This window comes from Ornithorhynchus anatinus, chromosome 15 (genome assembly GCF_004115215.2).
Source record: "Ornithorhynchus anatinus isolate Pmale09 chromosome 15, mOrnAna1.pri.v4, whole genome shotgun sequence".
Lineage (NCBI taxonomy): Eukaryota > Metazoa > Chordata > Mammalia > Monotremata > Ornithorhynchidae > Ornithorhynchus > Ornithorhynchus anatinus.
The window spans coordinates 20,793,551-20,813,248 of record NC_041742.1 but is presented as its reverse complement, the minus strand read 5'-3'; the positions used below and the strand labels follow the sequence as shown (position 1 = coordinate 20,813,248).

Here is a 19,698-nt window from a genome sequence, read left to right as displayed (position 1 = left end):
CATCGCACCACAGACAGACCCCACAAACCATGTTAATTATATATATATATAATTTATATAGATATATTTATATAGATATATATATTTTAGCACTCTTAGTGGTTTTGAGTCCAATTCTTTCTCTGTTTCAACTTGACAAAGAAAAGCATTACTCTCTCTCATGTCCCTATCTATCCCCAAGCGGGAAACCCGACATGCAAGCCTTTTTAGGGAACGGCAGAATCAGTGTACTGATCAAAAGTACACAGGCAGCATGGTCCAGCAAAAAGTGTGTGGGACTATGAGTCAGGGACTGAGGTTCTACCCCATCTCTACCTCTTGCCTGATGTATTACCTTGGGCAAGTCACTTAGCATCTCTGTGCCCCTGCTTCCTCATCTGTAAAATGGGATTAAACAGGTCTTCTCCCTCCTTTTATGACCCATGGGACCCGTGAGCCCCATGAGATACCGGGACTATGCTTCTTGTCTTCTAGCTTACCCCAGAGTTTAGCTCAATTCTTGGCACAATGTAAGCGCTTAAATAGCAAAATTATATTATTATTATCCTGCAGAATATTCACTCTTTTTTTTCCCAAGTCTGTCTGTAGGCATTTGTGCAAATCATCTACCCACAGTTCCTTCCAAAAACTATTGGGTTGGAAAATCCATTCACTATTCCCCTTAGAATTCCCATTCTGGACTTCGTCGTGCAAACAGTGAACTGGGTTCCACCCTGAAAATACTAAAATGAGACTATCATAACAGCTGAGTATTTTAACTGGCAACACCCTCCTAATGATAGACTTGCATTTCATATCTACCGCATCTGCATCTTCCTAAATATGAAGTCTCCCCGAAAAAAAGTTCAGTTAACATGCATAACCTAAAATGGGACAAAAATAAAATAATCAAGGAAATGCTGATACCATTTACATGTTTTACTCAACTATACAACTGAAGTGTCATTTGGGAATGACCATTACATTGGGAAGGCCATTCTTAAGTGATATATGTTTTACTGTTCTCTTGTTTCTCTCTTGACTACTTATATTTCCCATCCTAATGCCCTTTTCTTCCTGCTGCCTCCAAAATTTGACTCTCAGATTTCACTGCTGTCCTTTAACTTCTTGGCTAGTTTACAAAACTTCAAGTTGGTGCTTCGCTTCAACAGAAACAAACAAGAGCGCAAGAGAAAAAGACAAGCACAGGGAAAACATCTAAGGAAAGGTGGTGCCAAAAAAAAATATGCAGCATGCATTAAATGTGCATCTGATTTTGAAACTTAGCTGCCCGCAGTTGCAGGAAAAATGAGCACAGAAGTAATCACTACTCCAGGGGCAGAACAGGACAATTTAACAGCTCAGACAGGAAGGCCTCAGCAAATATGAACCATTAATCTACACACATATCTGCAAAAGTGGTGAGCTCGCAAAAGCCTTAACGTGAGCTGGTCTGAGTGGACTATATGTGAGCGTGCCCAAACAAAGAGTTCTGGATTCTAATTCCCAATACCAATTACCCTGTGACAACATTCTAGGCATGACAGTGACTGTAGAGATAAGAAAGTACCAGTGAAGTCAACCACTCCAGATAATTCCATTTTGAAAATGTGGGGTTTTTTGGCTACATCGCCAATATACTCTTCTCTTCATTTTGCTGGTGCAGACAATAAAAAACCTCCCTGAGAATGTCTCAGTTTTCTCATCAGTATAAATATTGTCTTATCGGAGGAGGCAGCTATTCGGTAATGACAAACACATAGCAAATGGGGAACAAGCTTGTAATTTGAAAACTAAAGGTATCTGTATTTAAGAAATTCTTAACAGTCTCTGAACCTAATCTCTGTGACATAAACAATATCACCTCTACTTTGTTCTGCTTCTCTTCAAAATACATAGTAAACTTGTTGACTCTGATCTATCATTTTAAATTAACCATTGTAGTCAAATGTGAAAAAGAAATTCCTAAAATATACTCCTCCTCCCCCACCCCCACCCAAAATGTACTGTACATTAAAATCTCTTAATCTTTCACATGAATAAGAAACCTTCCCGGAATATACACCACAGTATTATGGCTCCCTTAAAAGAGAATGTTTTCATGATCCCTCTGTGGTATCCTTTTGAAGGGAGACTTTTGAGATTTTTCTGGGGAAGAAACATTCGTTTCTGAACCAGGAGACAGCGATGTATACGACTCTGTCTGGTACCCTGGAAATAACCAGCCGGAGGGCGTGAGTAGAGGCATACCATTCATTCCACGCTCCCAAATGCCCTCTCAGACCCTCATCTGCAACAGTTTCATTCCATTTCAAAGGCGCAGATTTTTTCTGGCCTTTAAAGTGATATGGGGAAACACTTTTTCCCCCCACGTTGTACGGTGATCAGTGCATGCAAATGAGAAGTGTTGTTCTCACATATTTAAATGCTGATCGACCAAAGTCTCACATTCCAACTAACTGTATTTCTCCTAATTTTTAGACTGGGCTTAAATGATTAGTTTTATAACCTTGATAACTTTTTTTTCCCCAAAAGATACCAGAATGGCTCTAAATTCCATGAGTAGCTGAGTAATTATAGTTTCATGTGTTGGTTAAAATATGGAACATGAACCCCTCTTGAAATCAGTCTTTATGTTCCTAGTGTGTGTTTATTTTTAATTGCCAAACAATTCCTGCTGTTTTTTCAGACGTGAAAGCTGGGATCATCTCATACATGTCATACCAAAAAAAAAAAAACAACTTACGAATTAACACAATCTGAAGGGACCCTTTCATTGGCAATATGGAAAAAAAAAGTCTCCAGACACATATTTTCCATAGTTATTTTACACTGAACTTTAACTAATGATGTGTTCATTCTTCCTCCTCCTCCTTCTTCTCAACCATGCCCCTTTAGCATCTCCCCTCCAATCTACCAGCCTGAAAGTACACTTTCATTTAACCAAACTCAGATTTGGCACCAGACTCTGGCTCCAAATTCTGTTTCCATATGTCTATAAAACAGTGTTCAATAAAACCCCTTAGCTTCACCAGATTTCTTTTTTTGTTTTTGTTTCCGAAATATAAAAAACTATATAGCCTAGAAAAGCTATGCAGATAGTCACAAGTGGCGCTATGGCCAAGTGGTGACTGCCCCATTACCTTTCTGTCACCACCCTGGACCTTTTGGAAACTGTGCAAATTAGTGTTTTTCTACATTCAAGAGGGTGGAGTCCTCTGCCTGGCCTGGCCCATCCCAACTTCCTTTGGTCACTGCGCCAGCCTAGTGCCAGACTAGAGAAGCAACATAGCTTAATGGAAAAGAGCACAGGACTGGGAGTCGAGACCTGGGTTCGAATTCCCACTCCGTCATTGGCCCGCTGCGTGACCAAAGAAAGCAGGATGGCGTAGTGGATAGAGCGTGGGCCTGGGACTCAGAAGGTCATGGGTTCTAATCCCAGCTCTGCCGCCTAGCTGCTTTGTGGCCTTGGGCAAGTCACTTCACTTCTCTGTGCTTGGCTAAATCATTTGTAAAGTGGGGATTAAGGCTGTGAGCCCCACGAGGGACAGGGACTGTGTCCAACTCGACTGGCTTCTAACCAACCCAGCGTGGAAGTACGGTGCCTGGCACATAGTAAAAGCTTAACAAATACCATAATTATTATTATTGTTATACTAAGTGCTTAAAAAGTGTCATTATTATTAATACCTTGGACAGGCCACTTTAGTTATCTGCGCCTCATTATCCTCATCCCAACTAGCCTGCGAGGCCCAAATTTATTTATTCATTCACTCACTTACTTACAGGTTGTAATGTCTGTCTCTCCCTCTAGACTGTGAGCTCTTTGTGGGCAGGGAATCTGCTGTTGTATTGTACTCTCCCAAGTGCTTAGTAGTGCTTTGCACACAGTAAACGCTCAATAAATATGACTGAACAGGGGCTGGGTTGGATCTAATTATTTTATATCTGCCCTAGCACTTAGCACAGTGCTTGGCGCAGAGTAAGTACCTGACAAATTCTCCGCAATTAAGATTTTTTTCTGAGGGGGGGAAGAGTCTGAGAACAACTTCTTTCTGACCCAGGCCCTGCCCAACTGCTGTAGAATGTCCACGGGAAGCAGGGTGACCTAATGGATAGAGCATGGGCCTGGGCGTCGGAAGTTCTGAGTTCTAATCCGGATTCTGCCATCTACCTACCTGCTCTGTGGTAAGTCACTTCTCTGTGTTTGGGGGATTCAATACCTGTTCTTCCTCCTACTTAGACTGTGAGCCCTACGTGGGACCTGACCATCTTGTATCTACCCCAACGCTTAGTACAGGGCTTGACACATACTAGGTGCTTAATAAACACAATTATTAAAATTATTAACATTATTATTATTAGCTGCTGTCCCACTTTCGTTGGCCAAAATCCAGTTACCCTAGGCAAGATGGGGGGCGGGGAGCATATACAAGGGTGGAAGATAAAGGTAGGGAAAGAGAGAACAAAAGGGAAGGGGAAAAGGAGAGCAAGGAGAACTTAGCCTTCCCCCCAAGAATGAAAAAGACCACCCAAAAATGTGACCACCAAAATGCTTCTCTTTTTCCATTCTCCCATTTCTTAAACCTCATCCCCAATGGAGAGAATGTATTTCTCTTTTTTGCTGCCTATTCCTATTAAACACTGCATAGTAATGCACTGGGATAGATAGAAGGTGATCAGAGCCAACCTGGGGCTCATAGGCTAAGGGGGAGGAAAAGCAGGCATTTCACACCAATTCTGCAGATGAGGAAAGTGATACACAGAGAAATAAAGTGACTGGTCCAATGCCACATAGGAGACAAAGGGCAGAGCCAGGACTAGAATCCAGGTCCCCTGACTCCCAGGCCTGTATTCTTTCCACGATTCTAATCTCATAAAATTTCCTCTTCCAAAATTAGCAAAGACTCAGAGACTGTGATTTACTTTCACAACTACATCTAACAGCATTTTTATTGTCTTGAAGAGTTGTGCTTCTTAAGTCAGTTTGTGGAGCAACTGCGGGCCACAATCATGAGGAGGATAACGAAGTTGGCTGGCTCTCTTCACTGAACTACTGTGCTGTACAAGAGCGGAAGGAGGAGGAGGAGGAGGAACAAGGGTAGCGGGAAGGGCTCAGCCCACTCAATCATGGTGGTGGGATCTATGGAAGGATTCACTCTCAAAACCCACCCTCTTCCCTGGGGAGCTCATCCGGTCTCTCAGCTTCTACTACTGTCTCTACGCTGATGACTTCCAAATCTCACTCCCAGTGTATCCCTGCAACCTTCTCTTCTCCAACTGGCTCCAGGACCTCTCTACATGAATTTCCTGCAGGCACATCATGCTTGGCCTGTCCAAAACTGTACACCACACCTTCCCTCCCAAATCTCCTCCACCCCCACTTCTGGACTATAAAGCTCGTTGTGGGCAGGGAATGTGCCTGTTTATTGTTGTACTACACTCTCCCAAGTGCTTAGTAGCAGTGCTCTGCACACAGCAAGTGCTCAATAAATACCGCTGAATGAATGAACAAACCATACAACTTCATCTCAGTGCAGTTCGCCTCATAAACAACTCCTTTCTAATTCTAATTTCTAATTCTAATGAATATTGAAGCAATGTGGCCTACTGGAAAGGGTATGGGCCTGGGAGTTACGAGACCTGGGTTCGAATCCTTTGCCAATGGACTGCTGTGTGACCTTGTGCAAGTCACTTAATCTCCCAGTCTCAGCTTCTTCATCTGAAAAAGGGAAATGAACGACTGGAGGCTTTGTGTGGGACAGGAACAGTGTACCATCTGATAAACTTGTATGTCTCACTTCTGTGTACAGAATAAGTGTTTAATACATGTCATTATTATCACCATCATTATTATTGTTGGGGGGAGGAGGCTGTTTTCTATTTTAAGGAAAAGTGGCAATCCTAAAAACTATGGCTGGACAGAGACTGTTAAATGCCACCAGAAACTAAGACAGGGAATGTATAAAATTATCTAATGTCCAATAAAAAGGGATGGGTTTGAGGTAAATTTCTTTTGAGGCATAGATTCAACCATGAGTACAGTTACAAAATAACCATGCACCAGAGCTATCATTAAACCCTAGAGACTTTATTTATTTTCCAAACCGTGCCATCTGACCCAAAAAGAGTTCAGTTGATGCATTTTTGTACTGTGATTATTTGCAAGGTTAACCTGTATTTTTGAAGTTCAGCTTCTAAATTAGTACAACAAATATACCAGCCCACACACATTTTGTACCAGCCTTTCCACCTCCAGGGAAGTATACAGGGATGGTAACATGAATTAATTGACTTATCTAGAAAAATCTTCCAGAAGAAATTATTCCAGCAACAGAAATCACCTGGGGCAGGAGGTGAGTGGGTTATTTCCAAGTCTGCTCTAATGCTAGTTTTATTTACTTTACTGAAACCAACACCAAGGTTTGTGTAGTCCTATGTGTCGTCATAAAAGGATAAACATGCCAATAATGTTAGTTCTATTAATAAAAACTATCGCATTTGGGATGTAGAAAATAATAGTGGGTTATGGTGGGGGTGATCTCTCCTTTACATTGGCCATGATTCGGCACAACGTCACATCTGGCTGTGAGGCTGGCTTCTCTGGCAGTCGCGCTATACATTTCCAATGGCCTGGGAGAAGCAGCGTGGCTAGAAGCAGTGTGGTTTAGTGGAAAGAGCTCAGGCTTGGGAGTCAGAGGTTATGGCTTCTAATCCCGGCTCTGCCACTTATCAGCTGTGTGACTTTGGGCAAGTCGCTTATCTTCTCTGGGTCTCAGTTACCTCATCTGTAAAACGGGATTAAGTCTGTGAGCCCCACGTGGGCCAACCTGATTATCTTCTATCTACCCCAGCGCTTAGAACAGCACGTGGCACATTGTAAGCGCTTAACAAATACCATTATTATTACTAGAAGGCTTGTATGCTCAGGCTACTGCATGACCGATCTAGCGCGCACACGCTAGGTAGTTGGCATTTGCAGCTTGAAATTTCATTTTTACCATAAAATAATGCAATACAGCACTTGTGCATCTCAACAAGCAACTCTCTACTCGAGTTTTAATAAGAGACTTTGTTTTCAAGAAGAGATATTCCAGAAACGTGTCCAGGAATTAATTTTGCAAACCTGACATTAACAGGCAAGTTACTTAAGATTTCCATTTTAACTTTCAATTTAATAGTGCATCAACTCAAAAGCTATTTTGTTTTTTTCAACTGGCATTCCAAATCATATCCAAAATCTTCTTCGTGGCCATCTTCATGAGATTCCGATGAGAAGCGGCTTGGTCTCGGTAAAAGAGCACAGGATTGGAGAGTCCGGAGACCTGGGTTTGGATCCCAGCTTGGCCATTTGGCCTCTGTGTGATGTTGGCCAAGCCAATTAACATCTCTGTGCTTCAGTTTCCTCAGCAGGAAAATAGGGATTCGAGACCTTGCATTACCTCCCCTTTAGACTTCTGCTGTGTAACCTTGGGCAAGTCTTCTCTGGCCCTCATTTTCTCCCCTGTAAAATGGAGTTTAAATAACTTCCTTCTACACTGTCAACTCCTTGTGGGCAGGGGACATGACTACAGATTCTGTTGTATTGCATATTCCCAACCACTTAATACTGTGCACTGCACACAGGAAGTGCTCAATACATATGATTGTTCGATTAATTGCCTCTTCTCTTCCCAGTAAAGACTGTGAGCTCCATGTGTAACAGGGACTGTGTCTGATCTGATGATTTTAATCTAATCCAGCACTTAATACTGTGTTTGGCACATTGTAATCCCTTAACAAGTACCACAATTATATTACATTATAATTACTGTTACTGTCGGTGCCCCAACTTCTTCAACTGCAAAACGTTCTGCCTCTCCTTGAGACTGTTAGCCCGATGTGGGACAGGGACGGTATCCACTGTGACTACCCTGGATTTACCCCAGCTCTTAGCACGGTGCTTGACATAGAGTAAGCACAAATACCATGATTATCATCTTTATTATTCCGGCTCTATTTGTCTAATCTGCAAGACCTCTGAGCTCATTCGGTTCTGATGCCTGCTTTCACCTGAGCCTTAGGCCAGAAAGCCGTTAGAGATTTAGGGGGTTTGGGTGGAGCAGAACGTGATGCGGTGTTGGAAAATATGGCTGCGGGCACCCGTGGGGGCTGATCCGGGTGAGTTTGACCGTGCCAGTTTGCCTTTATGTTGGATTCTGCGAGAATACGAGCCCCCGTCTAACAGGAGAACTGGGTGCACAGACGGCAGAGTGCCCTCATCCCAGGCTGGGGCTGCGGGGCTCGAGCTTATCTCCAGCGATCGATAGATCGACATGATATAGTGAATCCTTACTCTGGGCCAAGCACTGTCCCGAGCGGAACCCTGGATGCTGGTGGCCCCTTTCAGTCATTCCAATCGGAGGTTATTGCCCTAAAGCTGAAAACACAATTATTTTCATTTAAAAAATATATATATATATATTAAGTCAGCCTAATAATAATTAGCAGAATCTATTCTAGAGAATACTAAAAATCAAATCTGGACACCTGCATTATTTTCAACAAGCAAAGCAATGTGAGTGTGGATTGAAGATACTCCATATCAGAATCATTTCACTGCATCCAAGGCCAACAAGCACACATAAAATAGTCTTTATACTTCCAGATTCACCACAGATCAGTTTCCAAACATGTGGGCACATCTCAAGTGCCTAAAAACAGCTGAATTCCCCAAAACTTCCTCCTAAACCAAGGATTAGTTACTGAACTATGGGAAAAAGGGAGGCGCAGAAAAAGCGCCTTGGCAAATGGTCAGAGAGTCACCAGGCAAGGCGGGCAGTGGGGCACCAGGAGCACCAACGGCCCAAGATGGAACAAGGCAGGCTTCATCCCACAGGGGAAGGGGAGGAAATTTGAAAGAATGGTGAGCATGAAGGAAAACAGTGGGAGAAGCAAAGAAACCCAAGGCCAGGGTTTAGCGTTTAACCTCTGAGTGGCGTACATGCTCCCGGCCGTATTCAGGCCAAACCGCTCCCAAGGCAATGATCAGGCCCAGCCGCACCTCTCGTGACCCTCAGCTTTTACCATCAGTCCCAGAAGTGATGGTCAACAGATCTGAGGGAAGAGGCAAAAAATCCTAACAATAAGTAGAATTGTGGTATTTGTTGACCGCTGTGTGCCAAATACTGTGATAAGCACGGAGGTAGGTACAAGATCATCAGATGGAGTACAGGCCCTGTCTGGCACAGGGCTGACGGTCTCAGGGGTGGAAGATGAGCAAACTGAGGCTTGGAAAAGGTGCCCAAGGTCACACATCAATCAGGTGTTAGAACCAGGATTAGAACCCAGGTCTGACTCTCAATCCTAGGATCTTTCTATTTGGCCAGGGGCCATTTCACAGGAGTTATATTTAAGAGTACCACGTATGCCACCTGGAGACGGCAGGGTCCCGGCCATCATCCCAAAGCACCCACCTCTCCACCACCTTCTCCCTCCTCCTTCTAACAGTCTTCCAACTTAGGGGGCTCAACCTAGGCCACAAAGAACAACAACAAAGAACAACAACAAAATACTTACTGACTCCCACCTAACACTCAGATGTATAGAGTAAACTGCTCCTAGTTAGACAGGAAAAATAAAAGTGGGGGGGCGAAGGGTAAAAAGATGCCAAATATTCAGGATAGAATTTTTTGTTGTTCTTAACAAAAAAAGTTTCTTTGCTTAGGACCAAGCTGTCCCTTGCTGCACATGTCCATCCAGCCTCACTGGTCTCCCACCAAAGAGTTGTCCCGCAGGAGCATTAGCTGAGACCCTGGTGGCAAAAAGGCCCTGAAAACCCAGAGATCTCTGGACCTGACCTAGCTGCCTCTCTCTGACCTGCTGCCGCTGCCCCACACACACACAGGAGGGATTTAATTTAGGGCTGGGAAGCTTGCAGCAATTCTGACCCCTCTTTCCCAAAACTGGGTTTATCTACTTTGTTTTGCTGTTATCTTTGATTCTTGATTTTGTAATTTGTTGTCGAGTTGGATTTCCTCGTACCCTTCCCGGGGTCTGTTTACTCTCCCTTTGGATTGTGAGCCCCTGGTGGGACAGAGACCAAATCTAATCTGTTTACCTGACAATTAACCCAGTGTTTAGAGCACAATTTTGGTCAGAATGTTTACAACGCAATTTGGTCAGACTGAGGAGGAGGAGTACAGAGTTGAAAATGAACTAACTTTTCATGGGCTGATTCATGGAGAGGTTTAACCATAAGAGGCTGGGGCCTAATCGTATGAGAAAGAGGGGAGGGTGTTTGGAAGATGGCAGATCTTCTGAAGGTACGCTTGAAACCATTCCCCCACTGAAAACAGGGGGGCCTCGAAAGGAAGATTTATGTCTCACTTGAAACTACACCAGGAAAACAGTGAATTAAGAAAAAAAACCCAAAAAACTAAAATTTGAGTAGATACTGCCTACTCCTAAATAGCTACTGCAGTTTCAGCATTGTTCTCTTCTGAACAAAAGAATAGTGTTTCCAGAATTCCTTTTCAATGTAGCCTGTCCAATGCTAAACTGCACTCATGGAGATGGGGCAGATAAACTCGTATAAGCTCGTCTTTAGACTGTAAGCTCACGGTGGGCAGGAAATGCGTCTGTTAGATTGATGTGTTGCACTCTCCCAAGTGCTTAGTACAGAACTCCGCACACAGTAAGCGCTCAATAAATATGACTGATTAATTATCAGCGATACGGGCTGCCTTGAACTTCCCTCCTGACTGGTCTGCGGTAAAACCATAAACAGTGCCACCCTGGGTCAGACCAACAGTCTCTCCAGCCCCCTATTTCATCTCTATCAATAGTATTTGCACTTATCCTGTGCAAAACACTGTACTAAAAGCCGAGGAGCGCACAACAGAGTCAGTAGGCACGATCCCTACTCTCAAGGAGCTTAAGACCTAGCAGAAGAGATAGACAAAATAAATTACAAGTCGGGGGACACAGTGGGGAATAAAGGCAAGTGTATAACTGATGCAGAGAGAGGGAATGGGGTTGGTACCCAAGTGCTTTGCAGGTCGGGACTCAAGTGTCTTCCTGACCCAGTGTGGGCAGGGGCGGGGATGACAGACTAGTCAGGGAAGGCTTCCTGGAGACCTAGTTTTAGTAAGGCTCTGAAAGGTGGTGACAGCGGTGTGGCTGCCAGGGAAAGGGTGTGTTTATTGTGAGCGTGTACTCCCCCAAGTACTTAGGACAGTGCTCTGCACACTGACTGACCGCCAGACGTGAAAGGGGAGTGGGTCCCAGACAGGAGGGAGGGCGTGAGCGGGAGACAGGAGAGGGGACAGAAGCAGTAGAGGGGTGGAGTGTGCAGGGGACAAGCAAGGACCGACGGCAGCAGCAGGGAGAGAGTGGACCGAGGCAGAGTCTGAGGACGCTGGAGACCCTGCCCACCACGATGTGCCCAAGTGCCACTTCCAAGAGGCCGCCCTGCTCAGCAAGAGCCGGCTGCAGGTGTGGGGGGAAAGGGAAGGAAAAAAGGGAGCAGCCTGAAAGGCTCTCTGTCAATCAGGGCCCGTGCCATCTCGAGGACCTGAGTTCTAATCCCAGCTATGCCGCCTGCCTGCAGTGTGCCCTTGGGCAAGTCGCTTCACTTCTCTGGGCCTCTTTCCTCAACTGTAAAACGGGAATATCTGTTCTCCATCCTACTTAGACGGTGCGCCCCATATGGGTCAGGAACTGTGTCCAACTAATGACTCTGTACCTACCCCAGCACTTAAAACAGTGTTTGACCCAGAATAAGCACTGAGCAAATACCATTCAAAAAAGAAAATGGCAAAAACTTTTCTGAATAAAATCATGGCTCTGTGGAAATTACTAACGGAAATTGTTTTAAATCACACCCCTTCTTTTATAACAGAAGCACGATTACCGTGATACTGGGCAAGTGGCTGACCTTTGCAGCTGCCTAGATATGATCCAATATCCTCCCATTGCTTCCCCAGGCCTGAAGGAGGTTTTTTTTGGTTTTCTTTTTTTTTCCAAGGAGATACCATCATCCACAATTTCTCTGATGAATGCAGTTTGGGTTTCCTGTACTTCTCAGGCTTGAGTCACAGGAAACACAACTTCAAGATTCGACAGGGTTGGTTAGGCCTTAGGATGCCAAAGCAAATCTCTCAGGAAACACGTGGATAAACTAAAAGTAGTAATTAATTTTCTCCAAATAATAAGCTCCATACATTTGGGGGGAGGAGTAAGTAGCCATGGGCATCATCGTATTGTCCATCTTTCAATCTAAAAAACATGACTCTGGAACATTCTAAAATATAGAATTAGAACCACTTTCAATCCCCCAAACTCATAGTTAAATATCCTAATCATCAGAGGAAAACACAAATCCTGATTCCATGACGTACAGCCGCTGAATAAAACCATGACATTAAAAGTTCCTCACAAATGTAGGGTACTATAAAAACGCTTACTAATAATAATATGCTGTATATTGAGCGGCCTGGGTGTGGCAGAATTTGCCAATTTAGTCCACAGGGTTCTCAGATTTTATGGGAAAAATGCACATCCACAAAAAGGGACTAAATAAATCTTTCAATCGTACTAACTTAGAGGTCTGGGGGCTTCACTAAAAACATAAAGCTATGAAAGCTTCACGTTGCTCTAGAAGAGACAGAGGGAATTAGATTAAAAAAGAGACAACTCACTTTATTTCTACAGAACTCATGGAGTCTCAGATGACAAATTCACAAATTCTTAGGTTTAAACAAAAGACTCACACTTTCTTTACAAACTCTGGGAAATGAAAACATCAGCAAACACTGTTATTTCACGACTCTGCTCTATTGCTTGCCAAAACAAAAAAACAGGCACTATGACCCCCTTCATTCATTAACACTACCTGCACCAGAGCAGAGCGCATGCCAAAAAATCTTCCAAGTGTTCCTGAGATTTAAGTTTAGTTTACACTCTTGAGTCCAAAGCCCACAAAAACAGAAATCAGGACCGCCATCACTTTAATCTGAATTTTCTAAGGACTCTACCCCCCCCAAAAAGTTCATCACTTTTAAAATAAGGTTACTTTAATGTATCCCAGCCCGTTCATATTCTCCATAGTTCCAGTATATTAAGCAAGTCGGTAATAATGGGCATTCTTTTCCACAGCCACTGATTATGTGCCATTTTTGTGACCCTAAAAAAGCCTGGCTAAATTATTTTACACCAAACTTTTAAGTGCTACCTGTCCATATGGGTCTCAAATGACTTGAGTGTACCAGATCCATATGGGGGAAAAAATGGCTGAACTTGAAGGCCTAATTCTTTTGAGATCTTCAAAATGAATCTCCACTTAAAAGTTGCCAGGAGAGTCTGTAGAAATTAGCAATGTAGAAATTAGCAATGTTCTGGTGTGCAAAAAAAAAAGGGGGGGGGATTTTAAAGATTACTATTGCAATCTTTAACAGAGACTCCACTTAAACATTTGTGGCCTGTTTAACATTCCAGACATATTTCTGGCAAGGTATTATGGGAGCTAAAGTTCAAACAGTCTCTGTTGAATTTTTACTTACTATAAAAACACTGTCTCCTATGAAACCATATACATAAATTTCCCTCGCTAAACTTAAAACAGTGGTTTTAATTCAGGAACGCGTGTTGTTTGCTCAAACTATTTGAAAATTAGTTACCATAAAACTAAGTAATGCCCGTAAAAATGCTGACACACACCAAATCACTCTTGAGGCCCCAGTTTGGGGCTGATTTTCAAGGTGATTAGAAAGGAACGAGGCAGTATCAATTCCAATTGCATTTTGTACTGGAACCTATCAAAAGCACTAGCAACCTAATTTTAATACGGTATGCTGCTCTTTATTTAGCAAAGGTTACAGGATGGTTCCAAAAGAATCCACTGTAGGCGAATTACCACAACCAAACCACCCTCCCTCAGGACATCTCAGGCTAAAATGTAGGTATACACTAGCCATGCGTTTTTGAGAGTTTCCTCCTAAAATAAGGTGGAGGTTCCTTTTCGAAGAGAAAACACACAAACTCTCATTTCCTTTTCCACTCGTTTTGGAAGTTGACAGAATCGGTAAACGCAGAAAACGAATGCTCGGCATTCCAAACAGTTCTGCTAAGGCTTCCCCGTCCAAGCTGGGATATCTTTTGAACAGCTGTGGCTTGGACTTTTCTTAAAATTACAATATGATCTCACCTGGTTTTCAAAATACCTTGTGGGTATTGAGCAAGCACTTTTGGTCTAGAAAGTCATCCCAAATCTTACTGGCTTCTCCAAGGCTTGTGCTGAGTCTAAAGACAATGGTTGAGGGGCCTGAACTTGTATTCCACTTCCTAATGAATGTAATGTTTAGTATACTGCTTTGCAGAATCTGGAGCAGAGAGCAATGATCTTTCCTACCTCCCCGCCTCTGTCTCTCCCCACCCCCACACCACCTCCTAAGTTTATTTTACAATCCAGTACCAAAATACCATACATTGTTTCCTTTCCGGTGCAGGTAGGAGGGAAATAAGCAGGCTACATCCACCCAGGGGCTTTTGAAAACCAAGTCACATCACATCGGGCCAACTTTTTTCTCTTTTTGGAGCAAGTGGTACCAAGTCAGGGCCACTTGTAGAGGCCAAGATCATCCTACACCTCCAAAACATCATTCACTCAGTGATTTTTAGCGAACACTTAACTACGTGCAGGGCGCCGGACTATGCACTTGATGGCCTGCCACAGGGTGCTTACCATCGAAAATGATCTAATATTGTTGCTCCGTTTTCGACCACACAGATCAGTCTCATCAATGCATCTTTTTACGGTATCTGTTCAAGGGCTTACTATGTGCAAGGCCCTCGACTAAGAGCCGGAGTAGTTACAGGCTAATGAGTTTGGCCACACCCCATGTCCCTCATGAGGCTCACAGTCTAAATGCCCATTTTACAGAGGAGGTAACTGAGGCACAGAGAGTCACATGACCGCATTCCTCTGTTTTATATCGAAACCTGTTTGCCTGCTCGATGAGGTACTTAAAGGAACTAGGAAGAAGCACTTAATGGAACTAAAGGTCTGGAAAATTTGCATGCCCCCCCCCCCCCCAACTCCCAGGCAGGGAATGTGTCTTTACTGTGGAATTTTATGCTCCCAAGTGCTCAGTACAGTGCTCTGGACACAGTAAGCCCTCAATAAATACGACAGAACAACCCCCACTCCAAAATGGTGGACTTTTTGGTTGCATTCTCCTGCAGCAACGCACACTCCCCCCAGAACCAAAGAAATAGTGTGGCCTAGTAGATAGAGCACAGGCCGGAGAGTGAGAAGCTCATGAGTTCTAATCCAAGCTCCAGCACTTGGTATTCTATTTATTTTATTAATGACGTAATGATAATGTTGGTATTTGTTAAGCGCTTACTATGTGCAGAGCACTGTTCTAAGCCCTGGGGGAGATACAGGGTAATCAGCTTGTCCCACGTGAGGCTCACAGTCTTCATCCCCATTTTACAGATGAGGTAACTGAGGCACAGAGAAGTGAAGTGACTTGCCCACAGTCACCCAGCTGACAAGTGGCAGAGCGAGGATTCGAACCCATGACCTCTGACTCCCAAGTCCGCACTCTTTCCACTGAGCCACGCTGCGTCCCATAATGAGATATATATATACATGATGTGTCTGTGATGTGTATATATATATCTATAATACTATTTATCAATTTTGACGGTATTGATGCCTGTCTACTTGTTTTGTTTTTTTGCCTCTCTCCCCCTTTTAGACTGTGAGCTGGTTGTTGGATAGGGATTGTCTCTACCTGTTGCCCAACTGTACTTTCCAAGTGCTTAGGACAGTGCTCTGCGTAGAGTAAGCGCTCAATAAATACGACTGAATGAAGGAATGAATGCTGGGTGACCTCGGGCAAGTCACTTCACTTTTCTGGGCCCCAGTTACCTCATCTGTAAAATGGGGATGGAGACTGTGAGACTCAATTGGACTGTGTCCAACTCAATTTGTTTGCATCCATCCCACCGTTAGTATCGTGCCTAGCACATAGTAAACGCGTGACAAATACCGCAGTTATTATTATTATTATTGGGCTTTTACGGGTCACTGGGCAGGCTGAGGAGAAAACATGGCCTAGTGGCAAGAGCAGGAGCTTGGGCCTCGGAAGGACGTGGGTTCTAATCCCTGCTCTGCCACTTGTCTGCGGTGTGCAACTGGACAAGTCGTTTCATTTCTCTGTGCCTCAGTTACCTCATCTGTAAAATGGGGATGCAGACTGCACGTGGGGCAACCTGATCACCTTCTATCTACCATGGCGCTTAGGACAGTGCTTGACAGGTAGTGAGCGCCTAACAAAATCCCATAATTGTTGTTAGGGAACAGGGAAGGGGCAGGGGCACAGGTGGGAGGGGCTGAGTGGCCCAGGAAAGAGCACGGGTTTGGGAGTCAGAGGTCATGGGTTCGAATCCTGGCTCTGCCACTTGTCAGCTGGGTGACTGTGGGCAAGTCGCTTTACTTCTCTGTACCTCAGTTCCCTCATCTGTAAAATGGGGATTAAGACTGTGAGCCTCACGTGGGACAACCTGATAACCCTATATCTACCCCAGCGCTTACAACAGTGCTCAGCACATAGTAAGCGCTTAATACCAACATTATTATTATTATTATTGTCTGCTGTTTGGCCTGGGGCAAGTCCCCTCCCTTCTCTAGGCCTCATTTCCCTCATCTGGAAAATGGGGATTGAGGCTGTGAGCCCCCATGGGGTCAGGGAACAGTGTCCAACCCGATTTGCATGTATCTGCCCCAGGGCATAGTACAGTGCCTGGAACCCAGCTTAAAAACTACCACATTACTATTATTATTACTATTTGTACCTGCCCCAGCGCTTACTACAGTGCCTGGCACCCAGGAAGCGCTTAACAAATGCCGTGGGTTCTAACCCCGACTCTGCCACTTATTAGCTGTGGGACTTGGGGGCAAGTCACTTAACTTCTCTGTGCCTCAGTTCCCTCACCTGAAAAACAGGGATTAAAACTGTGTGCCCCACGTGGGACAACTTGATTACCTTGTATCTACCCTGCGCTTGGCACATACTAAGCGCTTAACAGACACCAAATTCTTATTACTATTTGCTTATATCTGCCACAGCGCTTAATACAGTGCCTGGCACCCAATAAGCGCTTAAGAAATGTTATTATTATGATTGTACGTGCACACACAAACTCACAGATACACACACACAACCTCCTCCTCCATCGCCTGGTAGACCCACGTACACACCCAGAGCAGACACATAGATGGTTGGCCCATAGTATGTGCTTCACAAATACCAAATTATTGTTTGCATGTGCCCCAGCGCTTAGTACAGTGCCTGGCATCCAGGAAGCCCTTAAGAAATGCCATTATTATCATCGTGGCTGTGTGCGTGCACACACACAGACAACCACCTCCTCCGTCGGCTGGGCCTCCCCGCAGACCCACGTACACACCCAGAAGGGGGACACACACACACAGAACACCCCTACCCTGGCCTCCCCGCAAACCCACGTACACACCCAGAGCAGACACACAGACCCTCCCCGCAGACCCACGTACACAACCAGAGCAGACACACACATAAACACCCAAGAAGCGCTTAAGAAATGCCTTTATTATTATAGTGGTTGTGTGCGCGCAGAGACACAAGCAGACACGTCGCCTCGGCCTCCCCGCAGACGCACGTACACGCCCAGGGCAGACACACATACACACAAACACAGAATACCCCCCCCCAGGCCTCCCCGTAGACCCACGTCCACACCCAGAGCAGACCCACACACATAACACCCTCACCCCTTCCTCCCCGCAGACCCACGTCCACACCCAGACCAGACCCACACACACAGACACACACACAGAACACCCCACAACCTCCCCGCAGACCCACGTCCACACCCAGAGCAGACCCACACACATAACACCCTCACCCCTTCCTCCCCGCAGACCCACGTCCACACCCAGACTAGGCCCACACCCAGACACACGCACACACACCCGACACACACACACATATAAGACCCTCACCCCTTCCTCCCTGCAGACCCACGTCCACACTCAGACCAGACCCACACACAGACACACATAATACCCTCAGCCCTTCCTCCCCGCAGACCCACGTCCACACCCAGCCCAGGCCCAAACTCACCCAGACACACACACACACGTAAAACCCTCAGCCCTTCCTCCCCGCAGACCCACGTCCACACCCAGACCAGGCCCACACACACACACACACACACAACACCCTCAGCCCTTCCTCCCCGCAGACCCACGTCCACACCCAGACCAGGCCCAAACTCACCCAGACACACACACACACACACACGTAAGACCCTCAGCCCTTCCTCCCCGCAGACCCACGTCCACATCCAGACCAGGCCCTCACATACACACCCCCCAGACACACACACGTAAGACCCTCAGCCCTTCCTCCCCGCAGACCCACGTCCACACCCAGACCAGGCCCCAAAACACACACACACACACACACAACACCCTCAGCCCTTCCCGCAGACCCACGTCCACACCCAGACCAGGCCCAAACCCACCCGGCCACACACATAAGACCCTCAGCCCTTCCTCCCCGCAGACCCACGTCCACACCCAGACCAGGCCCAAACACACCCAGACACACACACACATAACACCCTCAGCCCTTCCTCCCCGCAGACCCACGTCCACACCCAGACCAGGCCCCAAAACACCCAGACACACACACACGTAAGACCCTCACCCCTTCTTCCCCGCAGACCCACGTCCACACCCAGACCAGGCCCAAACACACCCAGACACACACACATTGTAAGACCCTCACCCCTTCCTCCCCGCAGACCCACGTCCGCACCCAGACCAGGCCCCCACACACCGCAAAGACACACACACTCTCCCAGACCCGCACACACAAGACCCTCACCCCTTCCTCCCCGCAGACCCACGTCCACACCCAGACCAGGCCCAAACCCACCCGGACACACACATAAGACCCTCACCCCTTCCTCCCCGCAGACCCACGTCCACACCCAGACCAGGCCCAAACCCCCCCCAGACACCCACACCAGACCCTCACCCCTTCCTCCCCGCAGACCCACGTCCACACACACACACCCCTGACACACACACATAACACCTTCACCCCTTCCACCCCTTAGACCCACGTCCACACCCCGACCAGGCCCAAACCCCCCCGGACACCCACACCAGACCCTCACCCCTTCCTCCCCGCAGACCCACGTCCATCCACCCACCCCGCCCCCGGTCCGTAGGCGGGGGGGTGGGCACTGACCGGTCCCGGGGGTCGATCCAGGAGGTCTGGCGGGTGTTGTGGTCGATGTAGAAGACGCGGCCGTCGAAGTCCCGCGCCTCCTCCCAGCCTGCGGGCAGGGGCAGCTCGGAGCTCTCCCGGGCCCGGGGCAGGACCGGCTGGGGGGGCAGGACGGGCTGGGGGGGCAGGACGGGCTGGGGGGGCAGGACGGGCTGGGGGGGCAGGACGGGCTGGGGGGGCAGGACCGGCTGGGGGGACAGGACCGGCTGGGGGGGCAGGACCGGCTGGGGGGGCAGGACCGGCTGGGGGGGCAGGACCGGCTGGGGCAGGACCGGCGGGGCGGAGGGCTGGGCGGGCGGGGGCTTCGGGGTGTCGGGGGTCTCGGGGGGCTCCCGCCTCCGCCGCCGGCCGCCGCTCAGCCACGGCATGGCCCCCCCGGGACCCCCGCCGC

The 19,698-nt window shown here is 46.6% G+C and overlaps 1 protein-coding gene across 1 annotated transcript in view; it reads right to left on the bottom strand.

The window, feature by feature from the left end:
- Positions 1–19,414, bottom strand: part of WWC3 (WWC family member 3) — a 124,565-nt gene extending 105,151 nt beyond the window's left edge. Inside the window, exon 1 of the mRNA XM_029079815.2 lies at positions 19,269–19,414. The gene's annotated coding sequence lies outside the window, so the exon portion shown is untranslated. The remainder of the gene's footprint in view (positions 1–19,268) is intronic.
- Between the last annotated feature and the right edge of the window lie 284 nt (positions 19,415–19,698).